Source organism: Thalassophryne amazonica, chromosome 4 (genome assembly GCF_902500255.1).
Source record: "Thalassophryne amazonica chromosome 4, fThaAma1.1, whole genome shotgun sequence".
Classification (NCBI taxonomy): Eukaryota; Metazoa; Chordata; class Actinopteri; order Batrachoidiformes; family Batrachoididae; genus Thalassophryne; species Thalassophryne amazonica.
In genome coordinates, this window is record NC_047106.1 from 142,981,612 (window position 1) to 143,004,140 (window position 22,529).

A 22,529-nucleotide genomic window follows, 5' to 3' on the forward strand; every position below is an offset into this window, starting at 1 on the left:
TTCTGACTGTCAGAGGGCGGTGCTTACCACCTGGATTATTCCATGCGCGCATGTGCAGAGGTCAAATCTTACACCAACAAAGTCACCTTAGTGGGTGTGACCTGGGTAACATCAGCCAACAGTATATGAGAGCACGTCACCCGGCACTCAGTCCATTTTCCATCTCTCGCATGAAGAGCAGGGGGTTGAAATTATTTCGGATCTCTTGTTTTGTTGGAGCCTCGCAACCTTCTTGGTTGGAGCTGCATGTACGCGCTCTCCAGAGGCTACAAGCAAATAGTTATTTCCTCTGATTACTGTTGCTGGCCTCGGTGAGTAACCCGATCTATTGGTGACTTCAGCTCTCGGTGAGTAACCCTGTTTTCTACGAGTAAGCAGTTGTGGCTTAGCTTGTTACCGCTAATGTGTGTGGGACATGTCGTTGCGGACCAAACGGTCCCCCCTGACTTCACTGCATGTGCCATTTTGGAGCGTCAGCTACGGTTCACGGATTACCACGTTGTTTCTGCTTCAAACTGCCTCCAGTCATCATCTGTCTCAGCGACAGTTATCTGAAGCTTTTGTGCAACAGTCATTTCCACATAAATTCAGCATTAATTCATCATAAAAGGAGGAGGAAGCAATCAGAGCACCACGGCTACACATCTGAGTCTGACTCTCTAAAACAGACTCTCTTCAAGAGCTCAAAGAGAATAATGTGATTATTAACCATCAGATGACAAAGTAAAACCTCTTAAATCATTCTAAAATCAGTTTGAAGCAGAAACAAGGTGATAATCAGTGAATCGCTGCTGACGCTCTGAAATGACACGTGTACAGTGAAGGTAGGAGGGGCCGATTTTTGGAGGCACTGTTTGGTCAGAGACACCGGGGTGTGTCGCTCTCATTATACTATGAGTAAGTGATTGTGGCTTGTTACCGCTCGTGTGTGGGGGACATGTCGGGGTGTGTCTCAGTGTAGAACATACCGCACTCTCTTTGACTGTTGTAGTAAGATTGTTTAATTCGTTGGTGTCTGTTACTTCAGCTGTACTGTGAGTGTTTATTCGCTCCGTGTTACACTGCTTGCTCCAAATCCATCCATGAGTCAGCGGTGGACATGTCCTTTCACTGGCTAGCCATCCATTGGAGTTAGTGGATGTGGAAGCTTGGCCGGCCTCTTCTTCTATGGTTTTGAAGCTTCACTGCCAGCAAAGTCCAGCGGGATGATGTGTACAGTTGTGGAGGCTTGGTGTCTGGTAGTGCACAAGGTCGGTAGTGTTCAAGGTTTGCATTCTTTTTATGCTTTGTCTGTCTGTCCTTAGAGGCTATTTGGAATAGATTTCTATACTGTATAATGTTTTTATTGTATTTATTGAGGAAAAAAAGTGTGTGTGCCCCCACTACGCCACATTTTAGGGAATTGCTGGCATTGATTTTTGCCAAGAAAAAATTTCAGTCAGATGAAAATGTATTGCTTTAACCCATGCAGTAGTGCAGTGATTCTCAACCGGGGTGCCGCGGCACCCTAGGGTGCCGTGATCGATCGTCAGGGGTGCCGTGGGTATTTTTCATATTTGCGATTATTTTTCATATTCGCGATTACCGTGAATTATTTATTTTATCCACAAAGCATAAAACGACTCAGAATCTGACGTCAAATGTGCTGCAGCCTCGCTCTCGTCTTAAGGCGGGACAATAACAAGGAGGCTGACGGCCGATTAAAACAGTGCCGTCTCCTTCAAAAGCCGTCTAAAATGCGGAGCTGTCGGTGTGTGTGTCTGTGCCTGTGTGTGCGCGCGCGCGGAGTTAACAGGCTGCAGACTGCGAGGGAGGGGGTGGGTGATGGAGATTCCTGAATGCAGGCGCGACACGTTCAGTGCGCAGCGAGCGCGGAGCAGAGAGAGGATTTTAACCCGAGTGAACATGTTAACAAAACGAAAACGTGAAGCTGCCTTTACTTCTCTCTGAACTTTCTCTAAAGGTGTGATTCTGCTGTTACCGTCCTGTTCACACCATGTGCGCGTCGTATGCTGAATTTATGAGATCATGAGATGAAATAAATGGTCAAATATCTTTAAAAACATATTTAAAAAATGAGAATATATGAATGAACTGAGCCACAAAAAAAAAACAATGTTCAGACGCAGAGATCACAAAAAGCAGGTGAGAACTCTGAACTTTAACAGCTGTTATTTTCCAAAGGTATTTATTTGTTCAATCTTAAGCTTAATGTAGTGTTTAAGCACAAAACGTGACTGATGAGGAGAAACAATTTCAGAAATGCAACAGAAACAACCACAAATCAGAAAAAGTTGGGACTGTATGTAAAATGAAGATAAAAATAAAAATGTTGCACCATTCCCAGTTTCTCCACTCACAGAAACCAAACATTCTTCCAGAGTTGTGTAATTATACTACAATAGTAGAATATAAAGAAGGGAAAAAAAAGAAAAAAAAATAGACAATATATTCGTCAATCGCAATTATTTGTCTGACAAATAATCGTCTCCAGAAATTCCTAATCGTGACAGCCCTACTTGAGATCAGAGTGCAAAATGCTTGAGGATTTTCGAAATGCGGTGTTTTCTGTATCGATTTTCTACTGCGATAATTGGGTTTTGCGCAAAACCAGAGGTAATAGCATTATAATATTATTTTGGTTGGTGGTGTGCCGCAGGATTTTGTAAATATAAAAAGGGTGCCGCGGCTCAAAAAAGGTTGAAAATCACTGCAGTAGTGCACTGTTGTATAGATTTACATACAGTACAGTCGCGCACTGTTGTGTAGATTTACATACAGAAGCGCACTGTTGTGTAGATTTACATCCTGTACAGGGATGCTTATTCACCGTCTTTGGACGGGTTTGCGTCTTTTTGTAAATTCTTGCCATCTGAAAGAAATGTAGGGCTGTGAAAAATCCGCAAATCCGCAAAATTCCGCGGATTTCATCATGGGGAGGAGGGTTTGTGAGTGTTTTATTCTGTAATTGTGATTATCACTGAGTTTTAAAATGTCAATCTCAAAGTGTTCTTTTTACAAATCTGTGTCCTCTGAGCAAAAAATGCCTGGCTGTTGCGACAGTTGTCCTAAAGCGGGACTGGTTGCTGTGTGTCTCTTGCGCGAAGCTTAAGCTAAACGTAGCATGTGGACATCGCAAACCTTTAGAGCTCTAAAGATTTTAAAAGAAGACTTGTGCAGCGTGTCTCTGTCACGGACCGACGTCGGACAGAGAGAAGATGGCGAGAAAGACTGTTTGAAAAAGTCTGATTAGGACAAGAATCCATGGAATTGTCGCTGGCTTCATCAACACACCTGAAAGATTAAAAAAAAAAGAAAAAAGGGAAACGTGAACTGTGCCAACAGGAAACACGGTAAGAATTTTTCTCTCTCTGAAAAATAAACATTGTGCTGTTAAAACAGGATTTTAGACAAGATTATGTGACTTTTTCATTAATCTAGACTTTCTTTCATTGGGTAAAAGAAGACTAGAATGTAAATGAGTTTTTATTAATGTAGACTTTTTTCATCGGAAAAAGACACTGGGTTTGAGTGGATTTACAGGAATTTACACAAGAATATGTGGCTTTTTTACTATAAGGTATGTTAATCAAGGTAATGTAAATCAACAAATAAATTTCTGTATAAAATCTAAAAAAAAATTCAGCTTCAGATTCTTTGAGGTGTTTGGGCTCAGACTGAGATGGATCATGTAAACAAATTTAACAATTTATTGTTGTGCATTATTCAATGAATAATAGTAATCGAGTGGCGTCAGTATGATATCTCTTTACCTAGTTATTTCTAACATGTTAGTTGAGAGTTATGATTTTTAATTGCCTTGTCTTTGATCCCAATCAAAAACAAACTAAATAAAGTTTTCATATATTTGTAAACTGTTGTGTTGTTATATTGTGTACATGTTCCTACAGGATGACACAACATGCATTCAAAAGCCACATGTTGTGCTGTACTGCATGAGATCACAAAAGAAATTTAACAGCTGTTTCAGGTCCAGATTTAGTCCAAAGAATGCACCAGAATGCACCACAGGGCACTTAGATTCTCAAACTTTTCAAGGGGGCTTTCATTTACATACAGCAGCGCACTGTTGTGTAGCTTTACATAGAGTAGTGCTTTGTTGTGTAGATTTACATACAGCAGCGCACTGTTATGTAGCTTTACATAGAGTAGTGCTTTGTTGTATAGATTTACATACAGTAGCGCACTGTTATGTAGATTTACATAGAGTAGTGCTTTGTTGTATAGATTTACATACAGTAGCGCACTGTTATGTAGCTTTACATAGAGTAGTGCTTTGTTGTGTAGATTTACATACAGTAGCGCACTGTTATGTAGCTTTACATAGAGTAGTGCTTTGTTGTGTAGATTTACATACAGCAGCGCACTGTTATGTAGCTTTACATAGAGTAGTGCTTTGTTGTATAGATTTACATACAGTAGCGCACTGTTATGTAGATTTACATAGAGTAGTGCTTTGTTGTATAGATTTACATACAGTAGCGCACTGTTATGTAGATTTACATAGAGTAGTGCTTTGTTGTATAGATTTACATACAGTAGCGCACTGTTATGTAGCTTTACATAGAGTAGTGCTTTGTTGTATAGATTTACATACAGTAGCGCACTGTTATGTAGATTTACATAGAGTAGTGCTTTGTTGTATAGATTTACATACAGTAGCGCACTGTTATGTAGCTTTACATAGAGTAGTGCTTTGTTGTATAGATTTACATACAGTAGCGCACTGTTATGTAGATTTACATAGAGTAGTGCTTTGTTGTATAGATTTACATACAGTAGCGCACTGTTATGTAGCTTTACATAGAGTAGTGCTTTGTTGTATAGATTTACATACAGTAGCGCACTGTTATGTAGCTTTACATAGAGTAGTGCTTTGTTGTATAGATTTACATACAGTAGCGCACTGTTATGTAGCTTTACATAGAGTAGTGCTTTGTTGTATAGATTTACATACAGCAGCGCACTGTTATGTAGCTTTACATAGAGTAGTGCTTTGTTGTATAGATTTACATACAGTAGCGCACTGTTATGTAGCTTTACATAGAGTAGTGCTTTGTTGTATAGATTTACATACAGCAGCGCACTGTTATGTAGCTTTACATAGAGTAGTGCTTTGTTGTATAGATTTACATACAGTCGCACACTGTTATGTAGATTTACATACAGTAGTGCTTTGTTGTATAGATTTACATAGAGTAGCGCAATGTTATGTAGATTTACATAGAGTAGTGCTTTGTTGTATAGATTTACATAGAGTAGTGCACTGTTATGTAGCTTTACATAGAGTAGTGCTTTGTTGTATAGATTTACATAGAGTAGCGCAATGTTGTGTAGATTTACATAGAGTAGTGCTTTGTTGTATAGCTTTACATACAGTAGTGCACTGTTGTGTAGATTTACATACACTAGTACACTGTTATGTACATTTATATACAATAGCGCACTGTTATGTACATTTATATACAATAGTGCACTGTTGTGTAGATTTACATACAGCCATGCTTTGTTGTATAGATTTACATACAGTAGTGCTCTCTTATGTAGATTTACATACAGTAGCGCACTGTTATGTACATTTATATACAATAGTGCACTGTTGTGTAGATTTACATACAGTCATGCTTTGTTGTATAGATTTACATACAGTAGCGCACTGTTAAGTAGATTTACATACAGTAGCGCACTAAGTAGATTTACATACAGTAGCGCACTGTTAAGTAGATTTACATACAGTAGTGCACTCTTATGGAGATTTACATACAGTAGTGCTTTGTTATGTACATTTATATACAATAGTGCACTGTTGTGTAGATTTATATACAATAGTGCACTGTTGTGTAGATTTACATACAGTAGCGCACCGTTATGTAGATTTACATACAGTAGCGCACCGTTATGTAGATTTACATACAGTAGCACACCGTTAAGTAGATTTACATACAGTAGCGCACTGTTATGTAGATTTACATACAGTCATGCTTTGTTGTATAGATTTATATACAGTCATGCTTTGTTGTATAGATTTATATACAGTAGTGCACTGTTATGTAGATTTACATACAGTCATGCTTTTGTAGTGGCCCCTCTCTCTGTTCGTCTCAGAATGCCTTCCTGGATAACACCAAAATGATTGCAGATGGTTTGCAAGAGAAGGACACAACACTTAGAAAAATTCAGCCTTGGACAGGATAAAATGCACAGAGTTTTAAGTTTATTCAAGCGTTCAAAACAGAAAGCTTGTACAAACTGAGTCCTCTAGAAAGACTGAATATGTTCCACCCACGCTCATCTTTTATAGGAAACCCGCGGGCATCACTCCTCCTTCAATATTTTTATTTATTTCATTTCCCAAACATGGTTTTCTAATGGAAGCGACCTCTGGTTCACCCTAAGCAGGTGTAAGCTAATTATTTCTATATGACAGATTCTTCCATTATGTTCGACAGATTAACGACCGATTTTTTATTATTTTTTTTAAACATCACTCTCTGCCAGCTGCACCTGGCCTGAGGGCTCATTACTGCTTGGGCGTCAGCCAGCTCTGCTACCAGGTTGGAAAGTACCTGACAGTCTGAGTGACTAATGGGGCACTCATTAGGAGGAAACCTGTTAGTTCAACCAGAGGATACACAGTTCAGATGGGGACACTTGATAGTTCAAAAAATGACTCTACAGTTCCCTCCTCTGGGACTCGATAGAGTCCCATCTCACCAAATATACCCTTGTGCTGTTTAATGACAGGACATCATCATCTGCGCCGTTAAAACAAAAATAACACCACTCAAATTACTGATAAGGCTGGTGTGGATATCTAATGGGTACAAGTGATACTAACACAGTAAATATATTTAAGTGCTGGTGAACATACATGCTGGTGTTCCTACATACTAAGGCACAAAGTGGTCAGTTATCAGCTGGATTATATATCAAAGCAAGGTGACACTCAAACATCATTGAGTTGGGTATAAACCAAGGCACTTAAAATGGTTACATAAGACAACTTACAGCAAGCTTTTAGTCATAGGAAAACAAAGGCATTACATTGGCATTTTGTGTAACAAATCATCTTCTGGCATCTATTGTCTCACTCAACCAGAGGCTCCAACCCGTTATACTTGGTTCTACATATTATTTTGTATCAAAGCTCACACATCTATTATTCAGGCATTTCAAGCAAAGGCTACATTATCACTATTTACTCATTCAATCAAGGAACTATTCTAGGGTCCACACAACTAAGTCTAGCCTAATGATAAACATAATGAATTGTTACCCTTCATGTCCGTTCTTGAGTCATTTATCTTATCCAATCATATAATGGGTTTTCATTATAGGCCATTTCTCAACATTTTCCACTTTGTTTTTTGTTTTTTTTTTTCTTCTTTTTTCAGCTTGTTTTCAATGCCCGTTTGGCAAGACAACAAACCTAAGCAATGCATGTCTCTTGAGGCATGCACTAAATAGCAAAAGGGGTCCCTATGACACCTCTTTACCATTAACTCTCCAGATATGCCGTGTAAGGGTCCCCTTTTTATAATCAACCAATGTGCTCACTATGTGTGTGCATTTAGCTTTACCTGTGTTACGCAAATGATGGTAAGGATAGACATTTATCAGCCCTCCGTTATTGACATATACCAATCCATTTTTTTTTTAATACGCTCATTTCTGAAACCAGTCCATAATCCAAATCCAAGAACCAAAGTCCTTGTCCGTTTTCAGAGCCATTAAATCAGTCCGAGTCCCCCAGCGTTCACTCAGCATCTGAGTTTTGGGGAGAAGTTGGGAAAATATGAGGGGGTTTGCCTTTCAGGGGCAGTGGAATGAGGATCATCAGGGATTCTGGCTTGCAGACAGTCGTGCAGTGCTCTGAGGGATCTTTCCAGCTCATGGTGCTGTTTGGTCAACTTGAACAGGGCCCCCAGAGAATTTTTTCCCCACATTCAGGGTGGATGTGGCCAGCCCTAGGTGTTCCCTTATCATATGGTCCATCATGCCAGCCAGCTTGTCTATGCTAGACTGAAGACAACACAGTTGAGTCTGAAGGCACTCCTGAGTACAAGAGATGTTGGCATTGCCACGGTGCATCCTTAGCAGGTATGCGGCTGTCTGACTCAGTTTGGGCATGAGTGCATCGAATAACCCGTTGGAAATGTGATTTATGAGGGGCAGGATCTGATCCAGGGTCTTTGGAGCAAATTCCTGTGGAAGCTGGAGCTCTCGGGACAGGATTGCCATGTCCAGTGGGGTGACCATGATCAGATTAAAGTTGTGCAGTCCAGGGGACATGAACAACAAGGTGGGAGGCATCTCGTGTGCAGGGGGAGTATTGTTGATGTCGCACGGGCAAGTTGTTGGGACATTATGGGCATTCAGCAGCCTGTACAGGGTTCCCGGTTGTCCTGGAGGGTGAAGTGTGCCGAGGTCAACCCGTGCTGGTCCTCCTCCAGAGGCATTGGGCTGTTCAAAACCCCTTCCCTGCATTGGGGGAGGGAAGCTGGGGACAGATCCTGGCTGTGGGTTAGGTCTAGGGTGCACTCGGGCGTCTGCCACATATGGCCGACATTGGCTACCTCCCCTCGTAGGTACCGTTGCTGCCGGCACATGTGACTGTCTCCATGGCATCTGCGGAGGGAGTAGATTCCAGAGACCAAAAGGTCTTTCAGACAATGGCGGAGTCCCTTGGCTGTTTCTTGGTGCAGGCTGAATCTGTGGAGCCCTCGTCACTTGGTAGTGAAACAATGGGGGTCCTCCTGACGCCAGCTGGCACAGCTGCTGGATGGTTGGCGGCTGCGGCGACCCACCTTGGCTTGACTGGCCCTCTATTGGATCCTCTTCTCCAGATAGTTCTGCGAGATCAATCAGACTTGATAGAGGCAGATCAGGCATAAGTCCCAGGTCAGGGGAGTCTGGTCTCTCAGCCATACGTCTGTGTGCTATTAATATATACATATACAGTCATTACTACATCTCTGTGTCATTCTTTCAGACATTGTCTATCCTATCCCTCGTTGTGGGTGCATGTGTGTAAATGTAAATGTGCGTGCATGTCTTCTCCCTCGTCTACAATATCACTAAGTACTGTCCATCTCTGTCATCCCTGTCTCTTGTTGGGGTATATGCCACAATGTTAGGTAGCTGGGGGGTGTCAGGGAGGGTATTTGGTATTTCATCCATTTCCATATATTCTGGTTCTTTGCCTATTTCATTTGTGTCTTCACCTAGGGCTCGGATAGCTAACAGGGGGAGTTGTCCTACTGTGGATGCAATCAACTTATTAACCATAAATTTTATCAAGGGAATACCACAACATATTACTAGCAAGATAGCCACTCCTATTAGCGCCAAGACCACACCCATCTGATATAACCAGTCTTTCCATGATATCCACCCTTTCCTTAAAGCCCCAAAAAGCATGAACAGTGGGCCAATATTTATTCCATCTCCTAAGATATTTCCAGAGGTCTCGTCAGTTCCGTTTCTCCCTCCCATGGAGTTACTTAATAGTTCTTGTTGAATCTTTCCGAGTTCGATTAAGAGTTCGGTCAAATTGCCATCTTCCCCCGTATGCATAGGTATAGCTGTGCAACATTCTGTTGCTTTGATCATGATGCAAACTCCTTGCTCATCAGTCATCTCGATAGCTAATCTGCTGGACTGGCTGGACTGCTGCATAAACTAAGGAAACAGCCACTCAAACCACCGCTGCCAAGCCTTTATCTCTCAAATGCCAGATCCTCACAAAACGGACAATTTGGAACTAGAGCTAGCTGGGAATCGCTACATTCAAGAGTGCTGCGCACTTATAATCACAGAGACATGGCTACATGCACAAATCCCCGATGCTTCGGCGCAGCTAGCAGGCCGCACGCTACACAGATGGGACAGGAACAGCGACTCAGGGAAAAACAGAGGTGGGGGCCTCTGCATCTACATACATGAAGGTTGGTGCAATAATAGTACTGTTCTGGTCAGACACTGTTCTCCTGACTTAGAGTTTGTCAGTAAGATGCAGACCATTCTATCTATCTAGAGAGCTAGCTGCTGTGGTCATTACGGCAGTCTGCATACCACTGGATGCTAATGTAAACATAGCTCTCCCTGCTGCTAAACGCCATAAACAAACAACAGAATGCCTATCCAAACGGCGTTCACATCCTGGCGGGTGACTTTAATAAGGCAAATCTTAAAACTGTTTTACCAAAATTTCACCAACACGTGAAATGCCCTACAAGAGGGGAAAACACTCTGGACCATGTTTATACCAACATCAAGAGAGCATACAGAGCCATACCCCTCCCCCACATGGGCCAGTCAGATCACCTCTCCCTGTTTCTCACCCCCGCTTACACCCCCCTCAACCGACAAACAAAGCCTAAACGGCTGACCATTAACACCTGGCCTCATGCTGCCCTCACCCGTCTGCAGGACTGCTTTGACCAGACACAGTGGGAAGCCTTTTACCATGAAGACTTGGCTACATTCATAGACACAGTACTGTCCTACATCAAGTACTGCATTGAAATGGTTACTGTGGAAAAGAACATTCTGGTGTTTCCCAACCAAAAATCATGGATGACTAGCCAGGTCCGCACGCTCCTCCGGGACTGGGACGCAGCCTTCAGATCGGGAGACAGAGCACTATACAACACCACCCGTGCTGACCTGAGGAGAGGCATCAAGACTGCCAAAGCGGAGCATAAGAGCAGGATAGAGGACCCCCGACAGGTGTGGCAGGGCATACAGTCAATCACCAATTACAGAGGCTGTGCTGCGACACCAGGGAACTCAGATCTGGCACTAGCAGAGGAACTGAACAGCTTCTATGCCCGTTTTGAGTCTCAGGCACGGCACTCAGGCACAACACCCCAACCCCCACTACATCCCATTCCAGCCTCCAGTTCCCCCCCACTTACTCTAGCGGCTGAGGACGTGAGACGAGTGCTCCGGGCTGTGAACCCCAGGAAGGCTTCAGGCCCGGATGGAGTACCAGGGAAGGTGCTCAAGGCATGTGCTGACCAGCTAGCACAGGTCTTCACTGTCATTTTCAACCTGTCACTAAAACATGCCCTCATCCCAGCCTGCTTAAAATCCGCTACTATCATCCCAGTTCCCAAAAAATCACCCACCACCAGCCTCAATGACTTCCGCTCGGTAGCACTCACCCCAGCCATCACCAAGTGCTTTGAGAAACTGGTGCTAAGACACATCAAAGCTTGTCTCCCCCCTACCCTGGACCAGCATCAGTTCGCATACTGGTCTAACAGATCTACAGAAGATGCAATAACAACTGCCCTTCACTCAGCATTGACTCACCTGGAGAAACAAGGGAGCTATGTCAGGATGCTCTTCATTGACTATAGCTCAGCTTTTAATACCATAATACCGGACATCCTTATCCCCAAGTTATCCAACCTGGGGATCCCACTGCCCACCTGCTCCTGGATCAAAGACTTCCTGGTCAACCGACCACAGCAGGTGAAGCTTGGTCCTCACTTCTCCTCCTTCCGTACTCTCAGTACCGGCTCCCCCCAGGGCTGTGTGCTGAGCCCACTTCTGTACTCACTCTACACATCTGACTGCACCCCCACCCACTCGGAGAACATCATCGTTAAATTTGCTGATGACACAACAGTGGTGGGGCTGATAACAGGGGGAAACGAAGCGGCCTACAGAGATGAGGTCCAAAAACTGGTCGAGTGGAGTGCAGCCAACAACTTGGCACTAAACATCACAAAGACTAAGGAACTCATCCTGGACTTCCGTCGAAAGAAAACTGCCCCTGCCCCACTGTACATCAATGGCGAATGCGTGGAGCGAGTGGAGTCCTTCAAGTTCCTAGGGGTTCACATCTCTGCTGACCTCTCCTGGTCAGTCAACACCGCAGCACTGGTCAAGAAGGCCCAGCAGTGACTACACTTCTTGAGGGTGCTTGGGAAAGAGCAATTAAGCACACTCCACCTGCACTGAAGCTGACAGGAAGAGACTGCAGAGGGTAGCAAACACTGCCCAAAAAAAATCATTGGCTGTCCTCTGCCCCCCATTTCCACCATCTACACCTCCCGTTGTCTTAGTAGGGCCAAGAACATTCTCAAGGACAGTACACACCCCAGCTTTCACCTCTTCAACCTGTCAGGCGCTACAGGTCCATACAGGCCAGGACAAATAGACTCAGAGACAGTTTCTTCCCCAAAACCATCACCATGTTGAACAATAATCTGCACTAAAAACGGACTATATTAGGTACTGAGTCGCACCATATCTATCTCATTTGTAGCACAGGACTTTTGCACAGTTTTCAGTTGTTCCATTGTTTACATCGCCTATAGTTGTCATACAGTTTTACATTTCCTTTTGCACTCTCTCAATTGCTACACTGTTTACACTGTCCACGTTACACAATTTTACATTTCAGCAAAGGACTTCACGTGTTTCTTTATGTGATATTGTTGTTTATTCATGTTATATTGTCTGGTATTGCACTGCATGCACTTTTTAAGGAGCAGCCCCCCTAATCTCGTTGTACTATGCAGACTGTGTTTGCTGTGTATAATGACAATAAAGGCTTTCTATTCTATTCTATTCTAATCTGTTTTGCATTGTCATTAGTGAGGTGGCGTGCAGTTGTTCTGATAAAACTCCTACAGCTTTGTTGATTATACCACAGGTAATTAATCCACTGCACCTCCTGGAACCTAGAACGAACTTTTGGGGTAACCCCGAACAGAGCTAATGCCCATGCCCATTTGTCCCCGTCTTCATCTGCTTTAACTCTGCTACTGTCTATGGCTTCTAATTGTCGGGGTATCCCCTCTGGTACCCCGTTTTTTACCGTGATGTTGTGGTCTATTTTGAGTGTCATTAGTCCTCTTTTCTTACAAAGTTTCTGGGGTATGGTTTGTGTTGAATGTAGCATTTCAATTACTGTTATTGCTCCTGTGAGCATTACGGGGGCACAAAGGCCTTTCCAATTAGGGGACAGAGATGACAAGAGTTTCTTCTTTTGTCCGCATGTCCAAAAAATATCAGCTAAGGGTACCGTCCCATTAGTTAAATTTGGGATAGTTATCCATGAAGCATGGGTGAGATTCATTCAATTACACACACCCCTGTGGCCGGTACCACTTGTTCACACTGTATGCCTGCTGTAGGCAGGGTGTGACACACAGTAATATCCCATGATGTTTTGGCCGGTTTATATTCTTGTTTCTTTTGCGTACACTGTATGGGGTGTTTTGACTTGGCCATCCCTGCCTGCCAATTACTTATGTATTGTGCTGTTGAGCCTTTAGCGATACAAAATGGGTGGAAGGGTTGTCCCCCTTCTGTACTTAAGGGCACAGGACAAAATTTACTGTCGGCTGCATACCTTTCGTCACCTACTGCCATTTTCATAACGCATTACGGATAGCACTCTGCTTGGTCTGAGTTATGTTGGGGACTCCTATAACAGTTGTTGATATCAGGTAGGGGTTTAGCCTGAGGTATCACATTTTTCCGGTGACAGGCTATGCAAGGCTTTTCACTGATCTGTCTAGCTGAAAATTTTAACCATTGGTAAAATAAATTAGTCTTCAAACCTTGTGTGCGGGTTAGGTCTGTACTGGGATCCCATCTCCCTAAGCGACTGCTTGTTTCTAGGATTCTAATTGTCCTCTTTTTCCTTGGTTTAATTTTTACCCATTTTGTGGCTTCATGTACTGTAACAGTTATGTCTTGCTTGGTTTCCCTGCATCCTTTTTTATCACAAATTACCTCTATGTTGATTGTGCCCTCCTCTTCACATTTGGTGCTAATGGCTTCACCTAATATGTAATCCCCCAGCTGTCCCTGTAGTCCTATGTTCTTATAGGCTTTTTATTTAATGTATACCAAATTATATGTTTTTCCTGTTGTTAGAGTGCCTTGTTTAGTTGCTATTGCGGCCATAGCCACAGCACAGTCAGTTGTATGTTTTGGACGTCTGTCTTCGCCCATACTAACCACCAGTAGTACGGCCAATCCCTTGAGTAGTTCCCTGATCATTGTTCTGGTGTTGGTTGAGGTGTGCCACTAGATGTGCTACTGAATGGACTTTCACTAGGTGAGCTATCACTAGGTGTGTCTGTGCTTCCTCTGGCTTGTTGTTCCTGCGGTTCTAATGTGGTTAAGTCCGCTGAGTTAATGTCTGAGTCTGTCTCCTGTGGCCTGTCTGTCTGTCGGTCTACATCTCCTGTTGTTTCTGAAATGTCACTAACTGGGTCTCTCTCTAGCTCTGAGTCTGCATCTGAGTCTGTTGCTGCTCTGTCTGGCAGGGATCCACTACTCTCTGAAGGCGAACGTCGTCTTTGTTCGATCAGTCTCTGTGAGCGCCTTGGCTGGTGTTCGCCTGGCTGCAGGGAGGCGTGGCCTTCCCTCGGTGCTGTTTCTGGCTGCAGGGAGGCGTGGCCTTCCCTCGGTGCTGCTGTAGGGTCTCTGGCTTCTCTCGCTTCCCCCCTTGGCCCGGCGGAACTGCCAAGACGAGCTTGCCGAGGCCGCAGGAGCGCTGGGCCACCAACCCTACAGCTGTGGTTTAAGTGGAACCAAGTGTCCTTACCGTCTACTTTGACTGCTGTTCGCGAGGCAAGAATCACTTTAAAAGGACCTTCTCGGCAGGGCTCGTCCCACTTCTTCTTGAACACCTTAACGTAAACCAGATCTCCAGGCTGGATGGTCTGATTCTCGGGTGGATCTCCGCTTCTCTGTCTTCTGTGGCCCCTTTGACCTGCAAAAAGATAGTTTTGTGTATTTGGGTTAATTGTCTCAGATAATTATGCCATTCATCTTGTAGCTGTTCCAATGATGGTCCCTCATAGAGTCCTCTCAGGTATCGAATAGGCATCGGTCGATCTGTGAGAGCTTCAAATGGTGTTAGATGGGTTAGTCGGTTAGTTTGTGAGTGCATTGACAAGAGGGCAAGCGGTATCGAATCCAGCCAAGTTAGTTTGCCGTTGCTGTCTGCTATGATCTTTGCTAGTTTGCTTTTTAGGATGCCATTAGCCCGTTCCACCGCCCCATTTGATTGGGCATGATAAACACACCCAAATTTTTGCTTGATGCCCAATTGTTTGAATGTTTCTTGTGTGACCTTTGCTACAAAGGCCCTACCGTTGTCAGATGAGATAGTATCTGGAATGCCAAATCTTGGGAAGATGTCTCGACACAAGAACTTGGCTACCGTTTTATGGTCTTGATTTGGGGAGGCTACTGCCTCGATCCATCGGCTGAATCTGCATATCACTACCAGAACATATCTCATTTGTTTGACTCGATTGTCGGCTCCCATGTCTATGAAATCCATCATGAGATGTCTAAATGGTCCATCAGGGACCGGAATGTGGGCTAGAGGTGCTGTGAATGACTTTCTGACATTGTACTGCACACACACCTCACATTCATTCAACAAACGGTCCACCGTGGCTGCCATATATGGTGACCACCAGACAGCTTTTAATTTGTTCATAATTTGGGCTCGCGAACAATGATCTGGTCCGTGGGCCCAAATGATCGCATGTCGTAATAGATTGGTGGGTAACACAAAATGTCCATGACTACTGCGCCACAGCTGGACCTTGGCTACGCGTCTCAATGGCGCCTCGTTTAGGCCACATACGCTTTTCCTCTAAACTGGCTCTACTCTGAGCTACTGTCAGTGCCTCAAGTGAAACCAGTGGGGCACAATCTTGGATGGTTAATAGGGGAAACATATTTTCCCCTTGTGCTCCTTTTCGTGCTGCATCATCTGCCAGGTTGTTACCTTGAGCTATAATGTTTTTATTCTTTTTATGACCTGCACATTTAACGATGGCTACTGCAGATGGTAGTTGGAGGGCTTGTAATAGTTGGGAAATTGCCTCTCCATGTGTGACAGGGGTGCCATCCGCCCTCAAGAACCCCCTCTGTCTCCAAATGTTTGCATGTACATGACATACGCCGTAAGCGTAAACCAAGTCTGTGTAGATGTTAACACGTTGATCTTTAGCTATCTGGCAGGCCACAGTTAAGGCTTTGATTTCTGCCAGTTGGGCTGAACAAGGCTGATCAACTCCCTGGGACTCCAACAACTCAAAGGTCTCACCATCAGTGTTTAGTTTAACAACACCCATGCCCGCATGTCCACAAACAGGGTTAGATCTGTATCTATGACGTGATTATACAAATCTTCCCTGGCTCTCAAGAATTTCTCTGTTTCTGCCACACAGTTATGTGGAGTGCCATCTAACGGTGTGGTGAATTTGGTGGCGGGGTTCACTGTGTGACAACGTTGTATGGTTATCTCGGGAGCAGATAACACGCCTTCGTACCCGGTGCGTCTAGCTTGTGTTAGGACGAAACGTTGGCTGGTCAACAGGGCATGTAGTTGGTGCGATGTGTACAATGTTACTGCATGTCCCATGATTATGGATGACACTTTTTGAAATGCGAAGGTAGCTGCTGCTAGACCCTGATAGCATGGTGGTAGTCCCGTTTCAATGTTGTCAAGCTTTGTACTGTAATAGGCCAATGGTTGTTTTCCTTTGTTTGTATCTTGCATTAATACAGCGCAGGCATAACCAGCTTTTTCAGTAACATACAAATGGAAAGGTTTTCCATAATCAGGGTTGCCTAACACTGGAGCAGTTTGCATGTCTATCTTTAGGGCCTCAAAAGCTCCAGTTTCCTCATCTGTCCAGATAAGGAGGGCTGCATTGTTTGTTTGACCCGCAGCTCTGATCATAGCACGCAAAGGTGCGGTTTTTATAGCATAGTCACAAATCCACGGCCGACTGTAACCTGCCATCCCAAGGAATGAAAGCATTTGTCCCACTGTTTGTGGTTTGGGAGCCTTGATACAATACAGTTAATTAATCTTTTTCACATTGTTCTTGGGTCTCTGATGCAATGAGGAGATCATCCATATATTGCACCAATGTACTGGGTATGTCAAGGTGTTGTAAATCTTCAGCCAGGACTTTGTTAAAGATAGCTGGGGACAGGTTCAGTCCCTGAGGCAGACGTGTATACGTTAGTTGTTGTCCCAGAAATGTGAATGCAAACAAATGATGTGAATCTGGGTGCACGGGTACACTGAAATAGGCTGAGCACAAATTGATTACTGTGTACCATTCTGGTCCAGCAGGGATGCTTGATAGTATAGTATGTGGATCAGGAACCACAGGTGCATCCATCTCTACTATTGCATTGATAGGACGCAGATCATGTACCAGCCGGTACTCTTTGGTATTGTTTTTAGGGATAGGATAGATGGGAGTATTGCACGGGCTCGTAGTTTTTACTAAAACTCCTGCTGCCGTTAGTCCCTTGATTACTGGTTTTATGCCCTCAATAGCCTGAGGTTTTAATGGATACTGTCTTTGGTGAGGCAGTTTTGCTCCTGGTTTTACTTTTATTTGTACTGGTAGGGCTGTTTTTACCAGTCCTACATCTGTTTTACTTTTGGACCACACCACTGGTGGTATTTGCTCTAACAGTTTCTCTTGTTGGGCCGATAACACCATCTGTGTCTCTGGTCTAGGATTGAGCTCCACTTTTTGAGCTATAGCCTCATCATTTACTTTTAGATCAATTTGTATAAACTGCTTGTCTTTTGAACGGTATACCTGTTGATTTTATATGTTTTGCCATTCTCCTATTTTCTATAGCTGTCTTTACCATTGGGCCTAGATCATGAGATTCGTACTTATCTGAAACTAAAAGGGTCACATGAGGCACGGCATTTGGCACTTGGTACCATTGCTGTTCAGCTGAAATCAGCTTGACAGAGGCTGCGGCCCCTTGCGGGCCTAAATAAATTTCTGTGGTGGTTATGTGAAACAGCGGTTGATTCATCAATGTGTCCCAGCAGCATGCATAGTCAGTTTGTTCTTGTTTGGCATCGAACATCAGGGTGACATGCAGAGGTAAATTGGGTGGATGTACTGCTGCATAGTGTTGTTCTGCCCAGGGCTTCCACTTTTCCCACTCCAGTTGGAGATTTGAGTTTTCTGGTTGTAACTTCAGCCAGTACACCATGGGTTGTACGGTTTGGACCTTATCTTCCATGTCCATAAGAACCATAATGTTGGTGAGTGCTTCGTCAGGAAAGTGTATTTGCAGTCCTTGATGGGTACACACTATCTTGGTTTGTAGTTTGCATAGAATGTCTCTTCCCAACAAGTTCACAGGTGTATCTCGTGAGTATAACAGGGGTGTTTCAATTGTTTTTCCTGCAACCGTCACAGGAAGTGGGCATGTAAAAGGTATTATTTGGGTTTTCCCAAAGAAGCCGACGGTCTTAATTACAGACCCAGAGAGGGGGAGATGAGCACCCATTTTACCTATGTAAGAGTATGTTGCCCCTGTATCCACCATAAAAGGGAAATCTCTGTTTTGAATATTAACGGTGACGGTTGGCTCCTCCTTTGGTATCGCAGAAATAGCCAATGCCATAGTTTCCCCCTCCGGCTTCTCTAGGCCCCCCTATTGCCAGTAGGCGGAGGGTCCGACCCAAGGTCGGGCTGGACAGTCTCTTATTCGATATCCGGGTTGTCCACAGCTCCAACACTCATTGGGAGGTTGATCCCCTGCTGGGGGTGTTGGTCCTGTAGGTGGTCCCGCTTGACTGTTCCTGGGAGCCAAGTTTTGGAATCTGTTTCCAAATGGATTTTGGCGAGGTCTTCTTTGCCACCCTCCTCTTGGACCCTGGAAGTTCCGTGGTTCTCCTCTCCACCCATGATTGTAGGTGGGCCCATTTCCGGGTGTGCCGGTGTTATGGTAGTGATGGTGATGCTCCACTGGTGCTGAGGCTCCCCCTGCGGGAGCGTTGTTTCCATTGGGTCCAGCTGCTCCTTGGGGGCTCTGTGTGGTTGTTACCACAGGTGCCTGTATGGTGGCAGCAGTGTTTGTTGTAGTGCCGGTGCCCGCCGGTTCGGAAGGAGTTGGACGGGAGTCAGAAACGGGCCATCACAGGAGCTTGGGTCTTTGTTTTTTTCTTTCTTTGCTTTGGTCAGTTCTCCCAGTTGCATCTGCACCAGTTTTTGCGTCAGGGATTTGGTTGCATCTTCTTCTTTTTGTTTTTCTTTGTTGTAGATTTCGAGGTGGTGACAAATATGTTCAGAATATAAGGCCCAGTTCATTTTTGATAGTCCCACTACTCCATCTAGGGCTTTCTGAACAGCTTCAGGTAGAGCTTTTTTTACATTTCTTTGGGCACTCCTCGGGTTTCCACTCCTCATCATCCAACTTAGAGGGCTCCAAGACCTCAAGGTATTTTCTTCTCAGTTCCTCCCACATAGTGTTCCTATAGTGGTTAAAGGGGACTTCATCGTATTGATTAGTGCCCATCATCTGTGCTAGTCTGACCCTTTCTGCTAGTTATTCAGTGTCATGCTTCCCCATTACATGCATCAGCAAGGCTTTTATGTCACCTAAAGACAAGGTTACCCCTGCAGTGCCTTCCTCTAGAGCGGTTATCCATCTCCCAGCTCCTTGGGTGACGTCTGGCAGTCTGTTGGCCAGCTCCACCATGTCTGTCCAACTCCATGGGGTGTACACATTATGACCCTTTCTGACTACCAGTGGGCACATAGAGTCTTCTTCTACCTCCTCTCCGGGGGCTCCATAATTTCTGCCGGATCGAGTGTGACTGGCGGACCCCAGGCGGCCCAGCAAGTCCGTTATGTCCTGTTCCAGGGCCGTTACTTCTTTGGCTGCATGTTGTTGTTTTTGCCTGAGTCGGGCCTCTCTTGCACTCTCAATGGTGACCTCACCAGAAATCCTCCGGGTGGGTGGCTCTTTGATGTGGTTCCCTTGATTGGGTGTTGACTGCTGTAATTTCCTTCTTTCCTCGGCGTCCCTGTATTTTTGTCTTCTTTCCTCCGCTAGCCGAAGTTGCTCAGCTAGTCTTCATTATCTTTTCTGGTCAGGTCCAGTGTGTCACTGAAACTCTTGTACCACTCCTCGGAGTCCTTATGGCCTGAAAGTATCCAGTCAGCTGACTTATGATGGGAGGGGATGGTTTTCAGTTGGCCTCTGGATGTAGGTGGAGGTTTTGGCTCTCTCTCTTCTTCCTCATCCAACTCAATTTCACTGTCATATGTTGTCCCCTCTACTGGCCGTGGTGGGATGCCGCTCCTTCCTGGACTCGGAGGCCTCATGGAATCCATTTGACAGGTTAAGGGACTGTCTCCTTGTGGCTGTCGGGCCTTTAGTGTCAATGTGAATTTGCCCTCTACATCCATGCCCTGGTCCTCTTCAAGAGTGCCTAGTACAAATTGTCCAGCTGTTTTCCCCATATCATGACGTTTATATGGGGGTGGCTCTGCTTCCCAGCTCGGTTCACTGGCTTTGGTCTCTTTGGATTTTTCCTCTGCCACCTTCTCTTTTCTCTGCTGTAGCTTTTGTGCCTCCTGCTTGAACAGGGCCAAAACTTCTTTTTCTTCAGCTCGTTTTTTTGTTATTATTCGTTTTTCTGCTGATCTTTAATTTCTTTTTTCTGTATTCCTACAGCAACTGTTTCGCACATAACTGGATCAAATGATCCCTCCAATGGCCATTGCCTGTCCCCATGTGACCTCTTATGCCACTTTCTCATACATCGGTTGGCCTTAATGCGTTTTCCCGGATACTTTCTTAGTACTAAGTCTAGCGGGGTAATTCCTTGACCTTGAGCGTTACCCATATAACCCTGGCAAACACTATGTGAGGTGTTCCTATGATGTTGCGGTAGTCCCTCAGGGGCTGTCCTGATCCAGACTAATAGTTTGCCTGCTGTAACACCAGTTTTGTATTTTAAATTCTTAAATGGATTAAATTTCCATCTGTATTTTCTGTCTTCTTTTTCTTTAACCAAATATGCAAATTTACCTGTTTCCCACTGAACCTTCCTTGGGACCACAGTCAGAGTCAACCTAGGGAATAATTCTTCACCTGGATCGGTTGGTAGTGTTATTAAGTGATTTAATGGTATACTAATTTCTTTATTAGGATCAGCACAAAGCAGTTCCAACCATGGGGCTAAGCCTTGATGCCACAGTCATCTTATCAGCAGCTCCCAATTAATTAGAGGGAATTGTTCTTTCTTTTGTTTTAAGGTGACTATTCTAGTTATTTGCCATAATTTCTGATTAATCTGTTGTTTGTCCTGCCAATGCTCCGCACCTGTATTATCATAATAGGTCCTCTCCAGCCAAAAATGTGTCCTAATTCCCTGTGTTTATATATCTCCATCAGTTGAGTAATGTTCAGGGAGTATTGTTTCATCGTCACTTAAGTCTTCCATCAATGACTGTCCCAGGCATTGATCAGTCTGTCAGCCTTTTACTATATTCTCTTTTATTTTAACTCTTTAATTTGTAACCAATTTCATTTTTCTAATCCTCTTACAATTTTAGTTCTTTAGTTTTAACCAATTCTATTTATTTTAATTATTTTATCAGTATTACTAAACACCTCCTAATGTCTTTGCACTCCCGACTTTCTTTTCCTTTCTAATATCTAACTTTCTGCTTCTCCCGTCTTTTTCTGCTATGTTTGTTTATTTTTTAACACTTAGTCTTTCTTTCTTTGAAATAGTATCTGCCTTATCTCTTTTATTCACATAGCAGTCTCTTGTCTCCTCTTTTCTCCACTGCCCCCTATTTCTCACTCTCCTCTTTGCCTGTTATGCACATCCAGTCCATCACGTTGGGTTTAAACGCCTCCACCTTCTTGCACACTTCACATTAATCTTGTATGTCAGCCGGTCTGCAAGCACTCCCAGCTCGCTTGCAACACCCCGCTTACTCTCGCCGCTCTCCCATGAGCTATTCACACAACAACTCCAAATCTTTTTACACAAAAATTATTAAAACAAATCCCTATATGTCTTTATCTTGACCTCTGCCACCCCTTTACTCCGTGGCTTCAAACAACTTATTTAGTCACTTATAACACCAATGCATTATGTCTATCTCTTCTTCACTTAGACAACACTCAGTCGCTGTCAGCATCTAATATATTATCTTCTTTGACCAGCTCTCTCCCGAGCTTACAATATTTATCTTTTACTCTGTCTTAACGCGCTCCGCGAGCGTATGCTGTGCTTCTCTGCACTTATTCTCTTTTCCTCATTAATTACAGTATTTCTATCGCGCTCCACGAGCATATGCTGTGCCTGTCTGCACTTTTCTTCTCACTTATTTATGTCTTCTGTGCTCTACAAGCATATATTGTGCCTCACTGCACTATTTTTTTCTGCTTCAGTCTCTTTTTTCTATAAATATATTACCTTTAACTTCTCTTTTTACTTATTCTCAGCATGTACTGCTACCCAAATTAACTCCTCTAAAAACACAGCGCATGCTATCAGCCAACATGTTATTGATAAATTTAACATCAATTGCGCCCAAGCATCCAAATTAGTCTTCATGCACTCCTTCCGCACCAGAGTTCATTCCTAACATTCCACTCAGACACTCTCTTCCCCGGGGACACTCATTCACTCTCTGAGCATTCTGTCTACAAGGCCT